Genomic DNA, 11,258 nt, shown 5'->3' with positions numbered 1-11,258 from the left:
TTCCCACAGTCCAAAGACAGGTTAGGTGGGTTGGCCATGATAAATTGCCCTTAGTGCCCCCAAAAAAAGGGTTAGGAGGGGTTATTGGGTTACGGGGATAGGGTGCAAGTGAGGGCTTAAATGGGTCCGTGCAGACTCGATGGGCCGAATGGCCTCCTTCTGCACTGTATGTTCTATGAATTAAGGTAAGTCTGCAGAGAGCCACGAAAAGCAGATGAAGGAATTGCTCCATTTTGGTTTTGGACGCTCAGCATTTCCTTTACTATAGAACTGATTGAACACTGGATACTCAAGTTCCAGCAAACTCATCTCCCATTGCACTCTCATTGTAGCTGCTTCCTTTGTCAGATTACAATGCCGTTGGCCTATGGTTTTCAGGATTGTGATCCTCAAAGGATTGCTGGAAACCCTGAAATTGCTTATAATATTAATGGAATTTGATTTATTCCATCATTGTAAAACAGTGAATGGTCTTGGGCTCATTTTTAAGTTGGTGGTTAGGAGCTGCATAGAGAAGTGTTTCCTGTGAATGCATGCCAACTTGTGGTTCATATTGAATTTATAAACCACTTATAATCTCTGGTCTGTGATATCTGAAACTGTAAACAAAGTTATTGCTGTGCAATGCATCTTTGTCCTGTTTTCTGGAACTATTCGTGTTCAATGCAACGGCAGTGTAAATTATGAAGCTAATGCATGTCCATTCTATAAACAAATTGTCAGGCTTGTGAGGAACACGATTGGCACTCATTGCAATCCATTCCTTCCCAGTATATGCATGTATTGTATTGATTCTCACTGCATATTTGCATTAACAAATAGTTCTCAACTAAAGCTATGGTTATCTTCACAGACATCGACCTGATGGAGTTCAATAAATGTACTTTGCTGCTAATACTGGTGGTGTTGGATCATGTCAGGTATCAAGAAAGTTTCAGATACTCTGGTTACAATGGCAATATCTTCATACGTACATACGAATTAGGAACAGCCATCGACCATTCAGCCCCTCGAGTCGCCTGCTCCACCATTTAATAATTCTGCGCTGATCAGATTGAAGCCTCAACATCACATTCTGCCTGCCCATGATAAATTTTGACTCCCTTGTTAGTCAAGAATCCATCCACCTCTGCCTTAAAAATGCTCATTGCCTGTCCCTACCGCTCTCTGAGGAAGACTTCCAAAGATCCACAAACTGCTGAGAGAGAAAAAATAATCTCCTCTCTAACATAAATGGGAGACCCCTTATTTTTAAACTGTGTTTCCTCACTCTCTAGTCTTTCCCACAAGGCGAACATCCTTTCAGCATCCAACCGTCAAGTCCCCTCAGGGTCTTCTATGATTCAATAAGATTACCTCTCAATCTTCCAAACTTCAATGGGTACAGATCCAGCATGTCCAACCTTTCCTCATAAATCACCCCCTCAAGTACCTGTATTTTCTGAACAGCATCTAACACATTTATATTCTTTCTTAAATAAGGAGACCAAAACTGTACACAATACTCCAGATATGAGTCAGAGAATCGTCTGGGGGCGGCGTGAATCCCGCCCTGCCTCCCCGACGCCGGCTGCCGAATTCTCCGGTGCCGGGGTTTTGGCGGGGGTGGAAATTGCACCACTCCGGTCGGGGGCTGCTGGCAGCGCCCCCCCCGGCGATTCTCCGGCCTGCGATGGGCTGAGCGGCCGCCCATTTTCGGCCAGTCTCGCCGGTGTAAATCAAACCAGGTCCGTACCGGTGGGACATGGCTCTACGAGCGGCCTGCAGAGTCCTCGGAGGGGTGCAGGGGTTCTGGCCCCGGGGGGTGCCCCCATGGTGGCCTGGCCTGCGATCGGGGCCCACCGATCCGCGGGCGGGCCTTTGCTGTGGGGGCACTCTTTCCCTCCGCGCCGGCTGCTGTCAAGCTCCTCCATGGCCGGCACAGTGAAGAACCCCCCCTCCCCTGCGCATGCGCTGGGATGATGTCAGCACACGCTGGTGCTCCCGCACATGCGCCAACTCGTGCCGGCCGCGGAGGCCCTTCGTCGCCGGTTGGCATGGCACCAAGCGCTTCCGCCGGCCAGCGCGGCTCCAACTCCGCCGCCGCCGGCCTAGCCCCTGAAGCTGCGGAGGATTCCGCACCTTCTGGCCGGCCCGACGCCAGAGTGGTGCACTCCACTCCTCGGCGCTTGTACAGCTCGCCCACCGGGTATGGGTGAATCCCGCCCGTGGTCTCATGACACTCTGTACAGCATCAGAAAAATATTCCGACTTTTATATTCCATTCCCCTTGCAATAAACGTGTGGAACTGAGGCACCACCTAGATGCAGAGTGTTCACTGGGTGACAGGCATTGTCTGAGTTAAAAGGTATTGAAATTGGCATCCATGTGGACTTTAGGGCCGGGATGCTCCGAGCCCACAAGGGTTGGAGAATCAGCAGGGGGGCGCGCAAATCCCACCATGCCGCCCCATTGCTGTGGCGATGGTCATGTGCCTGCTGAGTTCCGCCCAGTCCCACCGGCGTCGTTTACATATAGTCCTACCCGGCGGGACCTTGGCGTTCTGGCTGCTGGGGCCGTCCTGGTGGGGGGGTGGGGGGGCGATTCCGGGGTGAGGGGGGGCCTCCACGGTCGATTCCGCGATCAGGGGGCAACCGATTGGCGGGCGCGCTAATTCCGGGGAGGGGGGGCTATGTTCCTCCGCGCAAAGCACTCTGGCGCCATTCTGGCACCCAAGGAAGGGGTGAATGCCTGGGTCTGGAGGCCCGCTGACGCCGGCGGCGCTCGCACTGGTTTTGACGCCACCGTCAACTCTTGGCCGGGATTTAGGTGAACAAGAGTTTTCACCCAGTTAATGTACAGGTTGTAATAAGTACAGAAATGTCATTGCGCACATCCTAGGTTGTTATCTAGGAAGCAGCCATAATACGTTTATTCTGCAACAATGGTGCTTCCATTGTCAGAAGAAGAAATACAGGTGGGATGGCTGTGAGACCAGGACTAACCATGATCCAACAGGTAAGCCCTTTCATGGCACCTTGGGATAGAAGCCGAAAAATCGGCTTAGAATTCCTTGACCACCTCCTCCACCTGCAAGAATAGCTTGCTGTATGGACCAGAAATAAGGCAATGGTTGTGAAAAATGCTTTAATTCCAGTACCCGGAGGATGCAGAAGTTTCCAAATTATGTTTTTGCCTTAATGTTAGTGGGCCCCCTACAAAACATGTACAAGAGTGTGTGGTAACTCTACCTGCCCCTGATGTCAGGAAGTTTCTTCCTGGAGGGGGCTGAATGACTGAGTTAGTGAATAATCTCCTTTCATGTTTGCACTTGTCTTTTCACTGGAGGTAATCTATACCTCAGATAGGACCATCCTAAATGGAAGTTTTCTCCTACACCAGGTGTTCCTACTATACAGTATTAAATGGCAGCAGTTTTGTCCACATATCTCAGCACAGTCACTGTGAACAATCCATCCACTTTTCTGCCATCACCACAACCTTCCCTTTCATCCCGAGTCTGCAGAGTTTATGTAGCGCATCAAGTGTGTTGAAGGTCATGTTCTCTGAAGAGCAGGATAGTCACACAGTTCAGGTCAACCTTTAACCTTCCATTAACACCACTAAAATACAGAACCTGGTCATTCATCACATTGTGAAACCTTTCTGATGACAAATTAGCTGCTGCAGCATGGTCGTCACCTCAGTGAGTAATTCATTGACTGCAAAATGCCTCAGGATATCCTGAGGACAGGAAAGGTGCTAATATCAATTTGTCTCTTTTATTGACCAGTGTCATTTCACTTTCGCTACATTGTTCTTTCCTGATCCAGTTGCAGGCTGCTGTCATCTCACCACACTGTTGAATCTACCAGAGTGAGATGGTTTGTTTTTACATCTGTTTGAAGCTTATCTAGATCAGTTCCTCAAGATTAATGTGACTTTGAGTCAATTCCGTTAAGCACAGGTGTAATCTGTGGCAGAATAGAATCGGTTTCTGAATGAGATGTTATTATGAAATTTTCACAATTACAACCTATTTGCAGCACAGAGCCCGACTGTATGGCCTGTGTTCATGCTCCACAGGACCCTCTTCCCATCTTGCCCAATCAACATAGCCTTCTATTCTTTGCTTCCTCGTTTATCTATCTAGCTTCCCTTAAATGCATCCACGCTATTTGCCTCAACTACTCCATGTGGTGGCCAATTCCACGTTCTATCCACTCTTGAGTAAAGAACTTTCTCTTGAATTTTTGATTGGATTTATCAGTAACTGTCTGACATTTATGGCCTCGCATTGGTCCCACCAGAAAAATGAAAATATCTTCATCAAGTCACGCCTTAGCTTTTCGGGAGAAAGGATCCCAGCTGGTTCAAGTTTCCTGGTTGGAAGTCTAGTGCACATTAATACAGGGATACAACTGGTCACACATGAATAAAATTACTTTACTTAAACCCACTGAAGTATGAAGAAGAGAGCACGTTTCAAGTCAGTCATAGAATCATAGAATTTATAGTGCAGAAGGAGGCCATTTGGCCCATCAAGTCTGCACCGGCCCTTGGAAAGAGCACCCTAACTAAGCCCACACTTCCACCCTATCCCCATAATCCAGTAACCCCACCCAACCTTTTCTGGACACTAAGGCCAATTTAGCATGGACAATCCACCTAACCTGCACATCTTTGGACTATGGGAGGAAACCGGAGCACCCGGAGGAAACCCACGCAGACACGGTAAAATCAAATTCTTTATTATTCAGCAGTACTGACAGCTCCTTGCTGCTAGATCATAACTATTATCCATTTTATTAGATCAATCTAATCAGTATCTTGACTCGTGTTACACCCCTTTGCTTCATATCCCTCAATAGCCTGATCTAACATAATCTATACGATCTCACTCTTAAAAACTTCAATTCGGCCAGTCTCAATAGCTTTTCGGGGAAGATAGTTACGGATTTCAGTCCAATTCTGTCTTTAGCTGGCATCCACACACGTGCACTTCCCAGCAAGGGTCATTGGAGAATATAAAAGTCTTAAAAATGTGAAATCTGGCCGTCACTAATTAGCCCACCAGGCATTTTAATTTTACTGCAAAAGTTTTAACAGCTGGTGGGAAATTAATGAGCTGCTTAATTGTTTTTTTTTGTTGCAATAACTGTCAGTACAGCACAAACTTATATAGTAAAAATACAGTTTATAAATGAAGGAGTATGGCCCAGTAAAAGAAAGTATTATTTTTAGTAAACCCCTATCTTCCTGTTATATGAGATGACCACACATTGTATTTTCCAGTAAAGACCTTGTTGAAGGTCACCAACTAATTATCCTTTAACTATATTCTTGATATGTGAAACAAACTGTAATGCTTCTCGACAGTAAGGAAGCACTAGTAGCAGTAACTGAAAGGAGCAAATTTAGATAAAGGAAGTTGAATGACAATTATATATTGTTAAAATCTTGGAGCATTGTGGAGTGTTTATAAGAGTGTAAAAGAATTGCACTCCATAATAACCCTACACCAGAGCTGATGGTCCAATCATAGGATCTAGTGTTTGGCCATTACCGAGACTGCAGCTCCAGGATTGGAAGGTACTTTAATTGTCAAGCACCCATAAAGAGAGTTGAAGTAGGTCAGGGGAAGCTGCGAGCTGGCAGCCAGACCCTTGCTATTGGGAGGTTGTGGAGCACTGATGCTCCATTGCTGTGGGTGTGGACTCTGCTGCCAGGGGCCTCTCTGTGGGCCATGTGGTGCCCATAAAAGAGGCGGCCTCCCTATGAGGCATGGATTTCATAGAATTCCCACAGTGCAGAAGGAGGCCATTTGGCCCATCGAGTTGACCGACCTTCTGAAAGAGTACTCCACCGAGGCCCAATCTCCCCCATCCCCATAACCCCACCTCAGCTATGCATCCCTGGATACTAAGGGACAATTTTATCATGGCCAATCCACTTAATCTGCACATCTTTGGAGGAAACTGTAGCACCCGAAGGAAACCCACGCAGATATGGGGAGAACGTTCAAACTCCACATAGGCACCCAAGGCTGGAATTGAACCTGGGTCCCTGGTGCTGTGAGGCAGCAGTGCTAACCATAGTGCCACTGTGCTGTCCCTCCACAAAATGCTCACATGGGCACAAAGTGGTTGTTCTGTCACCTTTCTGACCACTGGCAATATGGCATGGCAGTGAGAAGGTGTTGGCATGTCTGTTGATGTGTTGCCGTGTCATTTTGTCAGCCGTTCCACCTCCCAGCCCATTATCAAAGGGCCTGGAACATCCTGGCCATAGATAGTAGCCTTTACTTCATCCATTATGACATTGCCTGGTCTATAACATACATAAAAAGTTTATAATCAGCTGTTTATAATATTAATATTTGAATATATAATGCATTAGCATGATATTTCTCTCTCTGCTAATTTAGCAGGTGTCTAGTGTGTCAGTTGGTCAGAGTGCCAGGTAGGAGTGCGAGCTTACACTGGAAAAGATACATTAAATGATCCCCGAGTGTGGAGGAATCTCCAATTGGTCAGTTTCTAGTTTGTTGGAGGACTTTGGTGAAGCGTGTTCTCAATGTGTTTAACGAATAATTTTTGTCGTAAGCTTTGGGATAAGTTTGCCATTAGAATAGACTTTCTGCACTAAGTTATGGATTTAGTCCATATAATCATTATTAAATCTGGATCTGGGAAGCACAGGGATCAGGAATTCACCTTTGATATTATTGAGATTTGAGAGTGTATTAAGTAGTCAGCACCTTCTGCATGAGCAATCCGTTTTGGGTTTGCTGGGGCTGAAAGAATTTTAAACTATGCAGTTAGGTAAGTAAGTTGATTTGTATCCCCTTGAGTTTAGAAGATTGAGGCAGTGTTCTGATCTAACCATCTAATTAATGATTAGACGATTTGATAGGGGGGACACAGAGGATAGGATTTTCCAACTGCAAAAGCAGCAGGTAGCATTGCAGGAGAGACAGAAAAATTTGGAGAGTGAGATGAATGTTCAAAATTTTGAGGTAGTTTATAATATATATATTTGTTGAAGTAATGTGAGTAAAAGCCGAGGTTAAGGTATATCTATATCTGTTGTAGTAATATTTTTTAAAATCCTGGTTCAACATACAGGCAGACTTTGTGTCTGCAGAAGGTTGTTGTTAAATGAGATCATCATTAATTCCAAACATGTATATGTTGACCGATATAGGGCTCATGGAATTTTGTTTATAGAAAGAAAGAGCCCTGGGGTTTAGGTAATTGAGGAGTTGTGGTTAGCCTTAATAAGATGGTCATAACAGAGTTAGTGGGATATAGATGATGTAATTAATTGGAGGAGCCAGGTCTGTAGCAGACAGTTTAGTCTTTTAATTTTGCTGGGAGCTTTTAAAGAGCAGAAGGTTTTGTAAAAGGCTGTCAGGTTAAGTAGTCGTCTGACACAGACAAGAATCTGCAGGCTGCTTCTGGATAGGGTCTCTCTCTCCCTCCATGAAGTATTTCCAAGAAATCTTTATTCAAGTTATCCCTGTGTTTGTTAATTTTATTTATGAGTAAAAGTTGACAAAGCGTGGCGGGCTTTGTTTAATTGGAGATGGAGAAAGTATCAGTTAGAAATTAAAGTACTTCCTTTATTTGTTAAGAATTGTTTAACTGTTAATTGTAAGCTGTTTTTTGTGCTGTCAATGTCTTTGATCCTGTGGTAAGAATAAAGTCTGTTTTAATGTAAAAGATACCCTTGGTCCGTGGAATCACTCATGATCGAGGAGTCCATTTCTCACAGTTTCAAAAATTAAAAAAAACATGCTTGGGCTTCTTATCTGGTATCCTGACAAATTTGGGGGTCTGGTCTAGAATTTAATCAGAGCCATTGGGTGGAATTTTACCATATTTTTTTCAAAGTGTCGGTTCTGGTGGGAAGACCAGTGAGAATCCCTTCGGTGCAGATAACAAGAAAACTCACCAAATATTTTGTCTCTTTAACAAAATTTTTCTTACCCCTCATGATTCATGCTGCAACTGTGGCAGCTTGCCTCTGACTCGCTCGCCCTGGGAAAACTTATTCCCTGTAATCCTTAGAAACGCCTCCCCAACACTTGTCCCAAAACAGTCGGAGGATGGCTGCCGGGAAGACAGCACCAAGATTTTCGGAGGAAGCCCTCACCAAACCCCTGGATGGTGCGGGGCAAAGGCAGGAGATCCTCTACCACAATCGTGCAGACGTCCATCAATCCAGGTCACCATCCCCCACCTGGGGCATTCCTACTCGGGGCGAAGTCCATAGCCCTGGCGTCCTGGCTTCCCCTGTCCCGGTATGAATTGATGCACATGTGGGCTCTCATGAATAGCGCATATGTCACCTCCCTTATACATTTGGGTGAGGCTGACTGGGATATGCTGCACGGCTGTGCATCCCTGAAATGAGCCACTGACACAGAAATTGAGAGCGGCTATGACTTTGACATAGCCACAGGCTATGGGTGACCTCCCAGTCCATGAGATACCAACTCTTCCATCACCTGGCACAGGTGATCCACTATCTTCCAGGACAGACACAGTCTTCTCCAGCACTGGAGCTCTGACATCTGGAAGTAGGAGGTTCGACATCGGAGTACCATTGGCCAGTGCTGTCGTCTCCTTCAAGGTTCCACTATCTGTAGCTCTGCTCCTGGAAGAACAACAGGCACTGCCACCCCCTCCTCTGCAGGGAGCTGTTCCTAGATTCTTGCAGTGGCTCGTCAATGGTGCTGCTGCTAGTTGGTCAGAAACAATAGTGTTGTCAATTTGGCAGGCTTCTTGATTCTCTAAAATCATAAACTGAAAGGAAGAGAACATCAAAATAAACGGGGAAGGAGGAGCTCAGCAGGGATGAAGGGTGGGACATTGGAAAGGATGATACTCTGGGCAGTGGCCTCAAGTGTGTTTGCAACCAGGGAGATCCCGAACACCGAGTGCCCCTTTTCTCAGGTGAGGTGGATCGCCTGCTTGGTCTGCAGAAAGAAGATGGCTTTGCCATATATTTTGGAGGCAGCGACATTGGACGAGAGGCTGATGGGCCTGGCTATTGCCTGTATCGTCATATTGGGGTGGGTATCGTATTTCGCCCTTAGATTGTTTGTTACAGGTTTGAAGGAGTAGTGGAACCTAAGAAACTGACGCTCCCACAGAGGTGGTCCTCGACTCCCCTGCTACTAGTGAAGATGGTGTCGCCATTAGGTAGTGCTACACCCATCCCAAGTGATTAATGATCTGTTTGATTGTGAAGGTGGTTGGGGGGGGGGGGGGGGGAGCAAGGGGTTAAAGAACTCTTCCTCAGGTGTGGAAAATAATGATAGTGGATAGGGAGGGGGGGGGGGGCGGACAGGAACGACAAATGTTAGGGCACAGATTGATTGTCCCTGGTTTGGTTGGAGGAAGATGGTGGTTGGGGTTGTGATGGTATTTGGGGTGTGGTGGTGTTTGTGGTAGGGAGGGGCATGGGGTGGTTGTTGGGGTGTGGTGGTTGGGGTGGGGGTTCTGGTGTTTGGGATGTGGTGGTTGGGTTGGGGGTTCTGGTGTTTGGGGTGTGGTGGGGTGTGGTGGGTGGGGTGGGGTGTGGGGTTATTTGGGATGGGGTGGGAAGGGATGGGGTTGAGTGGTGTTTGCTGCTGATCTTTCAACCAGGGCAAAGGGGAGGGATGATGTCTTCAGCCAGACAGTCTGGAGTGCCTGGCATTTATTGCAAAGTGAGGGAAAGGTTTTCACTGGGCCGCTACAATAGGCTACTACCGTCTTGGAAGAAGTGTGGGGCACAAATGTGGATTCTTCATCCTGCCAGACCTATTTTGCAGTGCGGCGCACCCCCGACAGCAGTGGGATCCGCTAGCCCGGAAGCCGGCCAATGGGGTTTCCCATTGTGGCCACCCCCATGCCGTTGCGAAATCCGTAGGCGTGAATGACGATGGAGAATCCAGCCCAAAGTCTTTCAAAAGATATCAGGCCACTCACAACTGCCCCCTTCCTCTCCCTTTTTGGCAATCTTCTGTCCCCTTCCCTGACAGCATAGTCCAAAACTCCACAACAACCTTCTGTCCTTCCCCTCCACACAAAGTTTCAGATGCCAGCTTCTTGATGAGAATTGTGATGCAGTCCTTATTGATGATCCAGCAGGTCTCCTTCCAGTCCAGTGTAGGCCTCAGGTTTCAGCTGGCCTCAGCAACAGGGCCTCAATTAGGCCTCGAGGCAGACCTCTCCTCTCTGCAAGCAAGTTCTTCTTGGTGTAAATGCAATTGCTTGCAGAGTAAAGTCCAAGAGTAATACCATCTGCTTCTACTCCCCAGCAAAAGAGCAGCAGAACCTGCCAGTGTTTTTGATTGAAAGCTTCTGTTTTTACAAATTATGCAGTTAAGTACCCCGCAGTTAGGAACATTGCAGATATCAGCTCACCCAAAGTGCCTCGTCTTGGGTGACCCACATTCTTGACCATGGTTTCACCCCTGTCAGGTAGAGGGTGAACAATTGGGCATCAATCATTGGTACACTCATGCATTGTTATGTTGACTTAAATGGCACAATTGGCCCATCAAGGGAGGGTCAGGGAGCTTATCAGGCAACTTGTTTTCCCTTGTGGCAGGCGAGGCATAACTGATTCATGTGAAGACTGCAATTAGCATGTCAACTTCATTCCCCCAGCTCATATACACTGCAGATTAAACAATCCTCCCAAATGGAACAGCCAGTCACCCAGACACTTAACCCTGACGGCCTCCATAACCAGTGGCCTTGGACTTCCATACAGCTCATGCCCTCAGGCTTCACAGTGCTGGCTGGGGGGGGGGGGTAATTCTCACTGCAGTCATCCTCTCCCCTGTGTGTCAGAGTTCTCCACTCTGTCCATTCAGCCTGGCCTCTCATTGTACCCCACCCAAGAACCGTGCAGTTGCCCCCAGTGCTGACCCTCTGGATTCACATCCTGCCATCCACTTTCCAGTGCCACTCTGGAAGGATAATCCCTCAGTGGTCATATCACCAAAAGACCAGCAAGGAGGTCACAGGAAGTGCTGCCTGGAAACTGGCCGCTAGACCCCTTTAAACAAGAGTAGACCTGCAGGCATGAAGGTGGTTTGATGTGTGTCTACTTCAATGCGAGGAACATCAGGAAAATGGTAGGCGAGCTTGAAGCATGGATTGGTACCTGCCACTACGATGTTGTGGCCATTATGGAGGCAAGCAAAGAACAGGGGCAGGAATGGTTGTTGTAGATTCCGGGGTTTAAATGTTTCAGTAAGATTAGGAAACGTCGTAAA

At 47.1% G+C, this 11,258-nt stretch overlaps 1 non-coding gene across 1 annotated transcript; it reads right to left on the bottom strand.

The window, feature by feature from the left end:
• Positions 1–10,302: 10,302 nt before the first annotated feature.
• Positions 10,303–10,463, bottom strand: LOC119978817. Its single transcript, XR_005463578.1, has one exon. It is a non-coding gene; the product is annotated as a U1 spliceosomal RNA (small nuclear RNA).
• Between the last annotated feature and the right edge of the window lie 795 nt (positions 10,464–11,258).

Source organism: Scyliorhinus canicula, chromosome 1, assembly GCF_902713615.1.
Source record: "Scyliorhinus canicula chromosome 1, sScyCan1.1, whole genome shotgun sequence".
Lineage (NCBI taxonomy): Eukaryota > Metazoa > Chordata > Chondrichthyes > Carcharhiniformes > Scyliorhinidae > Scyliorhinus > Scyliorhinus canicula.
This window is presented reverse-complemented; position numbering and strand designations above follow the sequence as displayed.